Source organism: Choloepus didactylus, chromosome 16, assembly GCF_015220235.1.
Source record: "Choloepus didactylus isolate mChoDid1 chromosome 16, mChoDid1.pri, whole genome shotgun sequence".
Lineage (NCBI taxonomy): Eukaryota > Metazoa > Chordata > Mammalia > Pilosa > Megalonychidae > Choloepus > Choloepus didactylus.
Window position 1 is genome coordinate 34,493,413 of NC_051322.1, and position 14,446 is coordinate 34,507,858.

The following is a 14,446-nucleotide window of genomic DNA, read 5'->3' on the forward strand; positions in this document are numbered from 1 at the left end:
GAGACACCTTTGGTGGAGGATGTACACTAGTTCTCTTTAGGGTTACCAACTTAGCAAATAAAAATAGAGGATGCCTAGATAAACTTTACTTTCAGATAAACAGCAAAATTTTTTTAGTATAATTATGTCCCATGTGTTCTATTTCTTAGAAGCAAGTCAATAAGCCCAGCCTGCACTGAACAGGAGATTATACAGAAATGTGAATATCTATAGTAAATTGAATTATATACGCCCCAAAACACACAATCCATGTCCCTCCTGTGGGTGTGAACCCATTGTAAAATAAGACCTTTTGAAGATGTTAATTTTGGTTAAGGTATGGCCAACTAAATCAGGGTGGGTCTTATTCATATCATTGGAGGCCTTATAAGGAGAACCCAGAAGCCAGAAAGGAGGGAATATCACCAGGAGATGGGAGCAGAGACACAAGTCAAGGAACCCCAAGGATTGCCAGCTACCAGTGCCAGAACACAAGAGACTCCAGGAGAGAACAAGCCTTGCCAGTATCTTGATTTTAGACTTCTTCTAACCTCAAAATAATAAGCTAATAAACGCTTATTGTTTAAGCCAACCCATTGTGTGGTATTTGTTGTAGCAGCCTGGCAAAATAAGACAATACCAGAAGGCAAGGATCACTGAGGGCCATCCTAGAGACTGCTTAACACACCCCTTCATAAAATTTTCCTGAGAGATTCATTTCATCACAACAGACGAAAATCCATTTCATCCTAAAAAAAGATACTGTGGTTCAGAAAGCCAGCCTAGATACCTTCTCTCAGGAATGTCTTCCTCGGGCAGCTTTTATTAGATGAGCCAGAGACTTAGAGATTTTCCCACAAGATTTTCACCATTCAATGTTGAACTGAAAGGGTGTTTGTTATACGCATCTCATGTGAATAATAAAAGGGGAGATGAAAGATGAATTACAAGTGTTGGCACCTTTATGCTTCCACAGTGTTGCTGAGGTCTGTAAGTAAGTTATAAATATTTGCCCAATTCATATCAAAAGTTGTGATATAATATTATTTTCCTATAAAAGGAATAACTGTAGTGGTTAACTTCAGATGAGATGAGGCAGAATGAAAAAATTGATATTAAAGTATAAACTTGGGCCTCAAAGAGAAACTCTGTACCCGTTAAGCAATAACTCTCTTTCCTCCCATCTTATCCCCTGACCCCTGGGAACCTATAATCTACTATGGTAGCACAATATTGTAAATGCAGCACTACTGAATTGTACACTTTAAGGTAGTTAAAATGGGAAATTTTTAGTTGTATATATGTTACTACAATAAAAATTTTTTTAAAAAAGAATAAAAAGACAATATATAGAATAAGAGAAGATATTTGCAATATCTTTATCTGAAAAAGGGCTTATATCCAAGTTACATTTAAAAACTTACAAAAATCAATAAGAACAAGGTAAACAACTAATAGAAAAATGGGCAAAAGACAAAACAGGCAATTCACAACATAGGGTATCTAAATAATCTAATAAGCCTGTGAAAATGTTCTCAACATCATTAGTCATTGTGCTGGTTTGGAGCTGTTATGCACCCCAGAAAATGCCATGTTTTTTTAATCCATCCCTGTGGGGGCAGACCTATTGTGGGTGGGACCCTTTGATTAGGTTGTTCAATTGAGATGTGACCAAGCCCATTCAAAGGGGGTCTTAATCCTTTTCTGGAGTCTTTTATGAGAAGAAAAAAGGCAGAGACATTTGGAGAGAGCTTAGAGAGAAACGCCCCAGAGAGTCTGAGAGGACCCACAGATGCTCAGAGAGAATATCACTGGAAAGAGCCAAACCTGAAAACAATGTAACCTGGAGAGAAGGACCAGCAGATGCCAGCCATGACAGAGGTGTCCCAGATGCCGGAGGCCTTCCTTCAGAGAAGGTATCCTCCTACTGATGCCTTAATTTGAACATTTTCACAGCCTAAGAACCATAAATTGTAACTTAATAAATCCCCATTGTAAAAGCCAATCCATTTCTGGTATATTGCATTTCGGCAGCTTTAGCAAAACAAAAAAGTCATCAGAAAAATAGCAAATTAAAATGAGATAGGACTAACATCCACAAAATGATTAAAATTTTTAAAATTAAAAAAACAAAACAAAACTGAAAATACCAAGGATTGGCAAGGATGTGGAGCAATTGAAACTCTCACACGTATCTGGTGAAAGTGTAAATTGATACAACCATTTTTGAAAAAAGATTGGCAGTATTTTCCAAATTTGAATGTACCAACAATTTTAGTCCTAGGTATATACTTTACATAAATATATGTGTATGTGCACCAAAGGACACATTTGACAATGTACATAGCAACTTTATTCATAAGAATCCCAAATGAAAACAACACAAATATCTATCAACAGTAGAATGAATAAATAAAACAATGGCATGTTCTAAAGTAGGGCACTATTGACATTTTGGGCAAGATAATTCTTTCTTGGGGGGGTGGTGGTGACCTATAGTACGTTATAGAATGTTCAGCAACATCCTTGTCTTCCACCCATTACATGCCAGCAGCATCCCCTAGTTGTGACAACCAAAAATGTTCCTTGGGGGCCAGTTGAGACTCACTGCTCTAAAGCAATTTTTAAAAAATGAAAAAATTTCTGCCACATGCAACATCATAGACAAATGTAATACACATAATGTTGAGTAAAAACAGCTAGACACAAAAGACTATGCTGTATGATTTCATTTAAATAAAATTCTAAAACAGGCTAAATTAATCTATGCAATAGATGTTAAGTTTTCCTTATTTCGGGGAAAGCAATGACTGGGAGGGAGCTTCTGGTGATATTCTATATCCTAATCTGGATGATAGTTACGTGGGTGGGTTCACTTTGTGAAAATTCATCAAGCCATATTCTTATGGTTTTGCTATGTACGCTCTGCTTCATAAAAAGTTTAATTAAAAATATTTATTTGTGAACATGGACATGAGGAGAGACATAATTCTAGAATATGCAGTAAATGTTAATGAGAGTTACTTAAAAAATACAAAGAGAAGGGAATCAGACATCTCAAGTTGGAAGAGAGAAAAGCTGAGCTTTGTTCAAACAAATGAGGGCAGCAGAGAGATTAGTGGCAAAGTTGTGTAAAAAGAAACAAAGGAAATCTTATTTCTGAAAAAAACAGAAAGAGAGCTAAAAGATAAAATTCAACCCACAACTGGAAGGTAAAAACATTCCAACTGTGTTAGGGACTGGAAGTTCCCCACTTCTTAATCCCTCCTCTCATTCTTCCTTAATGAATAGATCCCCAAATATATTCTGTGCAACCGTGTGCCCACTAGAATGCTAGATTCCAGACCCCCTTGTAGCTCTGAGTGGCCCAAGTGATGTGGACATGAAAGCTGGTGCTGCAGCAGGCATCATGTGACTAGGAGGTGACCTTGAGGGTGGAACCCCAGTGCACAAAGAATCTGAGTCTCTGATCACCATAAAAGTTTCTCTCTCCACCCTGGGCTGCCTGCTTTAGGCATTTTACATCAAAGAAAAATAAACCCCTATTTTGTTTAAGTCACTTCTTTTGTGTGTTTTCATTCATTTGCTGCTAAACGAAATTCAAAACTGATAGAATGATCTGTTAGCCTGTTACAGAGAGCCTTTGGTATTTTAAACTTGTGCTAATGATCCTTGGCAGCTGCAGAGCAATGGGTGGTCCCCAACAAAGAAATGGGGGATGGGGCAGAAATAACAAAGTTATCAAGAAGGATCTAGACTCTATACACATATGCAGGAAAACCTGTAGGGCCAGCTGGGGATATGGGAAAGACCAGTGTTAGTGGCAGTTCAGTGCTGATGCCATGACTGAAGCAAGCATCAGCACAGCTCCCAGGCAGGTGCCAGGGCCAGGGCCAGAGCCAGTACCAAGATAATGGCTGGAGCTAATACCCTACCCCCATCCCCTGGTAACCTCTAATCTACCTTCCATCTCTGCAAATTTGCTGTTTTTAATCATCTCTTATAAATGATATCATGCAATATTTGTTCTTTCGTGCCTTGCTTATTTCACCAAGCATAAGGTTTTTGAGATTCTTCCGTGTTGCAGCATGTCTCATAACTCAATTCTTTATTATAGCTGAATAATATTCCATTGTGTGTACGTACCACATTTTGTTTATCCATTCATTTGTTGATAGATGCTTTGTTAGATATACTTTTGAATTGCTGGGATTATTTACAATATGCAAGTATTATTTTTGTGTTTAAAAATCGTTATTTTTTATTTCTTTAAGGAAATTTTTTTTTTTGGAGAAGCTTGGGCAACCCCAGTCCAGATTGCTAATGAAGTTAAAAGATAATTAGGGAGAGTGAAACCTATTCCGGTTTAGCAAAAAACACATGATAAAGAAAAAACATCTTTGGATTGGGAAGTGAATATCCTGGGTTCCAATCCTGACTGGATCAGTGACGGGGTATGACATCTGGACAGTCATTTTAATTTGGGGAAACTCCGTTTCTTTGTCTATACAACTAAAATTTGTACTCCCAATCTGCCAGTCCCTCCCCATCTGACATTCTGAGAACTCCAATCTAACCTCTGAAGTTGCAGAGAATTCTTATTTGTCTTTGTAACCCCATATCTAACACATAGTATTTAGTAATATTTAGTAATAAATAAGTGAGTGAATGAATGAGCTGCAAGGAAAGCAGGGCACTTGACACCTGAGAGTTTACATGATGTCTTTAAAGTCACATTGCTAGGTAGCACACAAACTAGGTTTCATGCTCTTTGTCTGAACATGCTGTATAAAATCTGAATCCTGAAGAGGTACAGAAACCAATTCTCTCTCCCCATAGCCAATGCCATGGAGGCACACTGTCGATCCACAACCACTGTTGCAGAATTTAAAGAAAACTGTATAAGTGAGAGGTGGGCACTGTAAAATAAACCTAAAAATACACACCTGCATAATACGAGAGGGAGCTGAGCTAAGATCAGAAGGACACACATGCACCATGATACTAAATAAAGCCAGCAGAGTGACCTCTTTGGGTGGTGTTTCATCTGCAGTCCAGGCACAGGGTTATAACCAGCCCATGGTGAGCCATCTGTCACGTGCTCCCATGACAACCCACAAGAAAAAGGTCCCCTGGCAACCAAACAGGCTCCAGGGCACCTACACACAATCCTCAATCCAATCTTAAAATAGCTTCAGACACATTTTCTGGAGGAACATCTCTCATTCATGCTTCACTTCTTCCCCCAAATCCAGTTTCATATGTTTCCCAAGGAGCAGAAGCTGTCACAACTAATCCCATTCTGCTGGTTCCCTGAGACCCCACTAGGTCATGAATTCTTAATTTAGTATAGGCGAAGGCAAATCTATTAACAGTACTGCCCCTCACATGGGTCAGAGTATTGGGGTGAAGGATAGTGACCCCTCAGGGCTTGGACCTCCCAAGCAATGGTTCCTAATGTTGGACCACCCCAGCCAGGACTAGCTAAGACAGCTGAATTTCAGAAAGAAATTTTCATAGACCTAGACATCGGGGGTCTAATGAGACAGTAAAAGCGAAAGGGCCAAAATCAGTTATCAAAAGCTGGCTTAATAGAGACACACCTAGTTTCACGGAGAGGAGAATCAACAGAAGCACCATGGCTCAACAGAAGAACCTCAAAGGCTGGTATACAGGAAATCAGTGGTTCAAATTTACACTTCCGCTAGTAGGTAAATCTGGATTGGGCAAGCCAACATTAACCACCTTGTTATTCCTCCCAGATTTGTATTCTCCAGAGTATCCAGGTCCTTCCCACAGAATAAAAAAGACAATACAGAGAAGGTGGTTTTCAGTTGCTGCTCACAATAGTTGGTATCCCAGGAGTTGGAGATGTAATGGATAATAGTGATTGCTGGCAGCCTGTCATCAAATACATTGATAGTAAATCTGAGGACTACCTAAATGCAGAATCTCAAGTGAACAGGCGACAGATGCCTGACAACTGAGTGGAGTACTGGTTTATACTTCTGCTCTGTCAGGACATGGACTTAAATCATTGGATAATGAGTTTACAAAGCACTTACAGGGAAAAGCGATTATCAGCCCACTGACTGCCAAAGCAGACAGGCTTATACCAGAGCAGTGCCAACAGTTTAAAAAACAGATAAAGAAATCCAAGAACATAAAACTAAATGCATGAGGAGTCGGGCAAGATGGTGGCATAGAGAGGAGTGGAAGCTAAGTAGTCCCCCTGGAACAACTACAAAAAAACAGAAACAACTAGTAAATAATCCAGAATAACTGCGGGGGGACAAACGAGACCATCCACTCATCATACACCAACCTGAATTGGGAGGAATGCCTGAGAACACAGCATAAAATCTGGTTATGTACTGAAGGACTCTACCGTGTTAGTGGAAATAAAACTGATCAAGACAACATTCAAAAGCAGTTTGATCAAGATCATAATATCAATCTAGTATCAATGGAAGTAACAATAAATGCTGTAGCTGGAGCTCTTAAAGCTTTCTTTGCAGATAGATCTGCCAGATCCTTTAATTCCCTATTCTCTTCATCCAGAGCTATTGGAAGCAGCAAAAACCCCAGATAAAACAGAACGTCTTCATGCATTGAAAGAAATTGTTAAGAAATTCCATCCTGTAAACTATGACGTATTCAGATATGTAATTACACATCTAAACAGGGTTAGTCAGCAAAATAAAACCAACTTAATGACAGCAGACAACTTATCCATCTGTTTTTGGCCAACCTTGATGAGACCTGATTTTGAAAATCGCGAGTTTCTGTCTACCACTAAGATCCATCAATCTGTTGTTGAAACATTCATTCAACAGTGTCAGTTTTTCTTTTACAATGGAGAAATTGTAGAAACTGTGAACACTGTGGCTCCTCCCCCACCTTCAAACCCAGGACATTTGGTGGAACCAATGGTACCACTTCAGTTACCACCACCATTGCAACCTCAGCTGATACAACCACAATTACAGACCGATCCTCTTGGTATTATATAAGTAGGAAGTGATTGCAGACAGCCTGAAATTGGACAAAAAGCAAATCTAAACATGCATGTTTCAGGGTTCAGTAGTATACTTCATGTTTCTTACAGATAATTCAACTCAAAATGATGAGACATCTCCTTGAACTATATGGTATTCCTTATTCATTTACATTACAGATCTAAGACCATGTGATAAGCATGACTGGAGAGATTTAATTTTTATAAACAAAAATAGCTATAAAAAACAAAGCTGCTGCTGCATGCAACCTTATTGCAATTACTATATCATTCCTGTGGCAATTTCTGCCACATTATATTGTGAATAAAATTTTTCTATAGAAATTAAATAATTTAAAAACTCACATATATGAAACATTTAATGCTTTTCAGCCTGCTTTGTGGCTGGTTTTGTTATTTAATGTGCTAATTGGGGCAACTTATTTTACATCCTAGCAGTCTGTGTAGATAACAAAAAGCCCAGTTAAGTATTTTATAATTTCAGGCTACTTCAGTCATGCTTGGGATGTTGTTTAAAAGAAAGAAAAAAAATCCACTTAATGTATTTCACATTTCTTCATCTTCATCTTTACTTCCAAATAAACCTGTGGATGATTTGATGAGAGGTAAATGAACATATTTCTTGTATACACATACAAACCAAGGACATGCTTGTGGCAAAAGTGAGTTGATAATGTTGTGCAAAAGATAGTTGTCACCAGTTTATTTCTTCATGATCCATTATGAAGTGAACATTTTGTATACTGTCAGTTCTGTAAACAGATGCATGTTCAAAAGATCTTTGATGGTCTTGTAATCTTAATCTAATATATTTTAGATATTTTAATTTTTTCCCTCTTGGGGAATACATTTAGTATAGTGTAGAAAAATAGTTCATGGCATTTTCATATAAAGTTATATAACTTTTCATACATAAACATGAAATTTGTTGTAGAAAATTCTATAAACCAAACATTTTAATCTAGGACTTCAATTTAATCTGTTCCTTGAATCTATTTTTATGTGGCCCTTAAAAACATATCCAAAAATCCATTGCTAGTGTAGCAATAAAAATACTTTGGGTACTGACAGCCTCTTTGGAGTGTGTGTATATATAAAATTACAAACTTGTATTCATATTTTTTTCTGTGACATGTACTAAAATCCAAAATGACTCATGCACCATTTTTTAAACCAGTTTTTTCCTTTGATTTTGGTACCAGATGTGCTATAAATGACTGCTGCTTCTGGGGTTAAACATTTTGTTAGTGAAGATGCAACCAGAACACTAAATTATGGACAAAATTCTCAGAATAGGTGGCATAGGTAAATTGTTTTGTTAGGCTTTATTCAAAATTCTTTCATTATCAAACCATGCCATATTTTTCTGGAAAGGGAAAAAATGGCTTGTTTTCCATTGCTAGGATATATTTTGTATAGTAAAGAAAGATTCTTTGGTCAATGTTGTAATCTTCATTCATAATGCAATTTTAAGGTTGTTTTATGTGTTTTATAGTAAATAGATGATTTTGAGATATGAGGCTCCTAAGAGTTTGATTTGCTCAAGTTTTTCCTAAAATAAATATTGTCTTTCCAGACTGTTAATGTCCTAGGTATTGTACTTCTAATTTTAACTTCAAAATTAAGATGACATAAACCAGACTGCTGTTGAAGTACATGTATACTATAAATTATCTTATTTGTGTTACAATCTTACATGTTATTATCTTTTCTAAGAAAACAAAGCCCCTATTATTCCTATTGCAAAGCACACAGGAATTAAGAAAGTACAGTAATTTTAAAAAAAATAAAATCCGGTAAATGTAGTATTCTTAACTTGTTCTATATTACTTATACCTATTGTCTATATAGCTTTAATTTATAGCTGTCAGTTTAACATTGGCATGTCTGGCTAAGAAAATTAAACTTAAAGAGTTTTATAAACTGTTTCTAGGTTGCTAAAGAATTTATTTTTCTACTATATTATGGTATAGACAAAGCATCAAACTATGTACAGGAAAAAAGCCTGACTATTTCTATTTGGAAGTAGGCTGAAAAGAGAATTTTCAGAAAAAAAAAAAAAAAAAGCTAAATGCATGAATTTTCAGTAACAAATGATGAGTAAGCTTGTTAAAAAGACTTAAAATGTACAGGTTTCCTATTTGGAATGATGGAAATATTTTGGTAACGGATGGTCAGGATGGTGGCACAACATTGTAAATGCAATTAACAGCACTGAAATATATGTCTGAATATGATTAAAGGGGGAAATATTAGATTGCATAAATGGTAACAGAATAAAAAAAAAAATCCATGGAACAATACTATGTAAAAAGTGAACCCTAAGTTAAACCACAGACTTTAACTAACAGCACAATTATAAAAATGTGCTGTCATCAATTGTAACAAATGTTCCACACCAATGCAAGGTATTAATGGTGGGGTCGTATATGGGTGTTCCGGTTTGCTAATGCTGCCATTTATGTATAATACCAGAAATGGATTGGCTTTTATAAAGGGGGTTTATTTGGTTACAAAGTTATAGTCTGAAGGCCATCAAGTGTCCAAAGTAAGACACCAACAATAGGGTACCTTCATTGAAGGATGGCCATTGGCATCCGCAAAACCTCTGTTAGCTTGGAAGGCACGTGGCTGGTGTCTGCTTGCTCCCAGGTTGCATTTCAAAATGGTGTTCTCCAAAATGTTGCTCTTGGGACGTTTTGTCCTCTCTTGGCTGCAGCTTCTCTTCAAAATGTCACTCTCAACCTGAAACTGTTGAACTGCATCCCAATAGCCTTGATTCTTGAAGACGATTGTGTGACTATATAGCTTATACGGTATGACTTCGTGATTGTGAAAATCTTGTGGCTCACACTCTCTATGTCCAATGTATGGACAGATGAGTAAAAAAATGGGGACAAAAATTAAATGAATAATAGGGGGGAACGGGGGGATGGGATGTTTTGGGTGTTCTTTTTTTACTTTTATTTTTATTCTTATTTGTATTTTTTTTCTTTTTTGAGTAATGAAGATGTTTAAAAATTGATTGTGGTGATGAATGTACAACTATATGATGGTACTATAACTGTACACTTTGGATGATTGTATGGTATGTGAATATATCTCAATAAAACTGTATTTTTTTAAAAAATGTCACTCTCAGTTGCTCTCCAAAATGTTACTCTTAGCTGCTCTGACGTCCCTCTGTTTCTGAGCCCCTTTATAAGCCTCCAGTGAATTAATCAAGGCCCATGCTGAATAGGCAGGGCCACACCTCCATGGAAACATTCAGTCAGAGGTCACACCCTAACCACAGGTGTCACTCAAGTTGGGTGGGTCACATCTCCATGGAAACACTCAATCAAAGAATTCCAATCTAATCAAACACTAATATATCTGCCACCCACAAGATTGTATCAAAGAACATGCATTTTGGGGGAAACAATACATCTAAACTGGCACAATGGGACTCCTGTATTTTACATATGATTGCTCTGTAATCCCACACCACTGTGTCTAATAAAGAAAAATAAAAAGGTAAAAGACCACTTACCTCTTACATGGTAGGTATTAACACTATTATTGAAGTTAATAGCAAAAGAGTCAGAAGAAGGTGGAATGCTTGAGGTGCTGCTGAAGTTGGAAATGGTGAACATTATGATTTTACCATTCTAAGAAATACGTTGATAAGTGCATATGCAGGACTTGAAAGATGTCTCTAATAATATACATTATAAGAACTATAGATGCAGAAAACTGATAGCTGGGACTTATAATGGAGTGGATAACAACAAGAATAAAGGACAGCTTACTAAGAGTCCTCTGGCACAGATGGAAGAAGGAAAAAGGGAACAGGTAGCCAAGATGAAAATGGAGATGGAGATGGAGATGGAGATGGAGATGGAATGTGTTTATGATGAAGGTCAAAAAAAAAAATTCAGAAACTTGAAGGACTCTGAAGCTGGGCTCCAGTGGCATACGAAATTAAAAAGAATTTGGAACCATAATACAAAGAATTAGAGGGAAAACATCATCAGTTTGAGGATGAGAAAGCGAACTGAGAAGTTCAACAATGTGTATCAGAAGAACAGAACTCTTTGAGAAACTTGAAAAAGAATAAAAAGAAAGGAAAGATCTTTCAAACCCTCTATTGACCACCAGCTATGTATTAGTTACCAAAATGTCAGTGTGGATATCAGTTACCTACTTACACTGCAACTAGAGTTTGTTTTTTTTTTTAATGGTTTTTATTTTAATTTTTATTCTATTTCCCATAAGTTTTGAAATGTTGTGTTCTCATTTTCATTCATCTCATGATATTTACTGATTTCCCTTGTAATTTCTTTTTTGACCTTCCGATTGTTTAAGAGTGTGTTATTTAACTTCCATGTATTTGTGGATTTTCCAATCCTCTGCCTGTTGTTGATTTCCAGCTTCATTCCATTATGTCAGTAAAGATGCTTTGTATAATTTCAATTTTTTAAAATTTATTGAGACTTGTTTTGTGACCCAATGTCTGGTCTATCCTGGAGAATGATCCATGTGCACTTGATCAGAATGTATATCCTGCTGTTTTGGGGTGCAATGTTCTGTATATGTCTATTAGGTCTAGTTCGTTTATCATGTTATTCAAGTTCTCTGTTTCGTTATTGATCTTCTGTCTAGATGGTCTATCTATTGATAAGAGTGGTGTATTGAAATCTCCAACTATTATTGTAGAGGTGTTTATTTTTCCTTTCAGTTTTACTAGTGTTTGCCTTATGTATTTTGGGTCACCATGCTGAGGTGCACAAATATTTATTATTGTTATTTCTTCTTGGTGGATTGACCCTTTCGTTAATATATAATATCCTTCTTTGTCTTTTGTAACACTGCACCTAGAGGCGTTTTTTTTGTTTGTTTGTTTTATATATAGCAACCTTTTTGTTTTGGATTCTTTAAACATATTCTCATTTAGTGCCTCATTTAGCCTGAATCTCATTACTGCTTCATTTTTGTAAGAACTTTTATTTATATATTTTCCATATATTGGCCCCGCTGAAATAGAGGATAGCATCTTTCTTATGGTAGGAACTAACAAGGTAACTTTCCCTTGACTCCCTTTTTACACTTTATGCTAAATAACGGGGGTGGGGGGGTGGGGGTGGGATTTATAGATCATTTCTAGGCAAAATAGTGAAACTAACGATGAACCTGTTTCTACCTATGTGTAGTCTCTTTATTTTACTAGAAATGGGAATCATGGCCTCTTGAAGAGAAAAAAAGTCACCATTCTGCACTTACTTAGCTGCATTCATATATTGCATTTCTGCATATTTTTGTTTGTATTGTAGAAATTCATGTAGTAAACAATATTGACATTAAAAGAGAGAGAGAGAGGCAGAGACACAACTACACACAATGGATAATGCTGCATTGGAAAAACAATTGTTATAATTGCTATAGAGCCCATTTTGGGGACAATTGGACAAATTTGTGTATGGACTGTATATTAGATAATAGAATTTTATCAATGTTAAATTTCTTGAATTTGATAATTTTATTGTGATTACCTAAAAATGTCTCTGTTCTTAGCAGATGAATGCAGAAGTATATAGGAATAAAGCAGTGGTTTTCAGTGTATACTCTACAGACATGTAGTCTGGTGGTCACAAGTGCAGATGATAAACAAGACATTCCTTCATGTCTTTCTAGGCATGTCTATTTCAAGTAAGTTATCTAATTTGTTGGTATACACTTTTTTTATAGTGTTCCTTTATAATCTTTTTTATTTCTTTAAGATTGGTAGTGACACCCCCTTTCTGGTGTTCTTTATTCTTTTGTGTAGATACAAATTTCTATTATCATTTTCCTTATCCTTTTAACATTTCTTATAGTGCAGGCAATGAATTCTCTCGGCTCTGGTTTGACTGAAAAATTACTATTTTGACTTCATTTTTGTCAGGTGTTTTGTAGGTATAGAATTCCAGATAGACTTTTTTTCTTTTAGTAACTTTAAAGATATCACTACATTGTCTTCAGACTTGTAGTTTCTGATAAGTCTGTTGTCTTTCTTATCTCTGTTCCTCTGAACATAATTTGTCCTTTTTATTCCTGGCTGCTTATAAGATTTTCTCTGCATTACTGGTTTTCAGGAATTTCAGGGCTTTGGGGATATTTTCTTCATATTTCTTCTGCATAGAGTTCATTGAGCATCTTGAAACTGTGAGTTTATAGTGTTCAACAAATTTGGAAATGTTTTAATCATTATTATCATTATTTCTTCACATTTTTTTTTCTGTCCCATCTCTATTTCCTCTCCTTCAGGGACTCCAATTATATGAATGTGAGACCACTTGATATTTTCCCATGTCACTGATGCTCTATCCATTTTTTAAATCTTTTTTTTTCCTATGGGTTTTATTTTGGATAGTTTCTACTGCTACACCTCCAGTTTCACTGATCTTTTCTTCTGTAGTGTTTAATCTGCTGTTAATCCCAACAAGTGTGTTTCATTTGGGAATTGAGTTTTTTGTCTCTGGAAGTTCAATTTGGGACTTTGTTGTATCTTTCACTTTTCTCCATTATTTTCATGCTCTCTTCTACCTCCTTGAGCATATGTGTAAGTTTTTTTTTTAACTTGTTTTGGTAAATCTATGCTCTTTGTCATTTATGGGTCTGATTCTATTGATTTATTTTTCTCCAAATTACAGGTCACATTCACTTGCCTCTTTGAATACCTAGTAATTTTTTATTAGGATAGTAAACATTTTGAATTTTATTGGTGGGTGTATTTCTTTAAGTATTGTTGGGCTTTCTTTTGGTATGCTGTTATTTTCATTCAGTTTGATTCCTTCAAGGCTTGATTTTAAGCTTTGTTAGCATAGGTGTAGAGCTAATTTGGCCCCTCTACTAAGTGATGCCCTTTTGAAAACTCTACTCAATGCCCCGTTCTGGCTCATGGGAACATGAAATACTCCCAGCCCTTTGTTATGTTCCAAGAATTTTTGTCTGATGTTGTATTCTAGAACAATACTTTTCCCTGATACAGATTTCTAGGGTGGTAGTATTTATTTTTCTTTTAGCACATCAAAATCATTTCCATGTTACTGCTTCCATTGTCACTTTTGAGAATTCACTGTCAGACTATATACATCCTTTGAAAATAATTTTTTTCTCTGCTTCAGGATTTCCTTTTTGTCTGGTTTTCTGTACTATAATGTATTTATGTGTTATCATTTTGTACATATCCTGCTTAGAATTTGCTAAGCTCTTTAATTTTGTGTATCGTGATGGCTGTGGGATGTGTCAACTTGTATAGACTCAACTACAGTCTCCAGAATTTCCTTTCTAGAATGTTACCTGTTAGGGTGGGCTACAAGGCAAATATAGTCTTAAATCAGTAGACTTTGAGTTAATCAAAAGGAAAAATAGCCCGGATAGGCTTGACTTCATGAGATAGAAGGCCTTTAAAGAGAGACTAGACCCTTC

The 14,446-nt window shown here is 36.1% G+C and overlaps 2 pseudogenes; both read left to right on the plus strand.

Moving 5' to 3' along the window:
- The first annotated feature begins 5,617 nt into the window (after nucleotides 1-5,617).
- Nucleotides 5,618-11,130, plus strand: LOC119511266 (annotated as a pseudogene).
- LOC119511507 lies at nucleotides 6,353-7,369 on the plus strand (annotated as a pseudogene).
- Nucleotides 11,131-14,446: the final 3,316 nt, after the last annotated feature.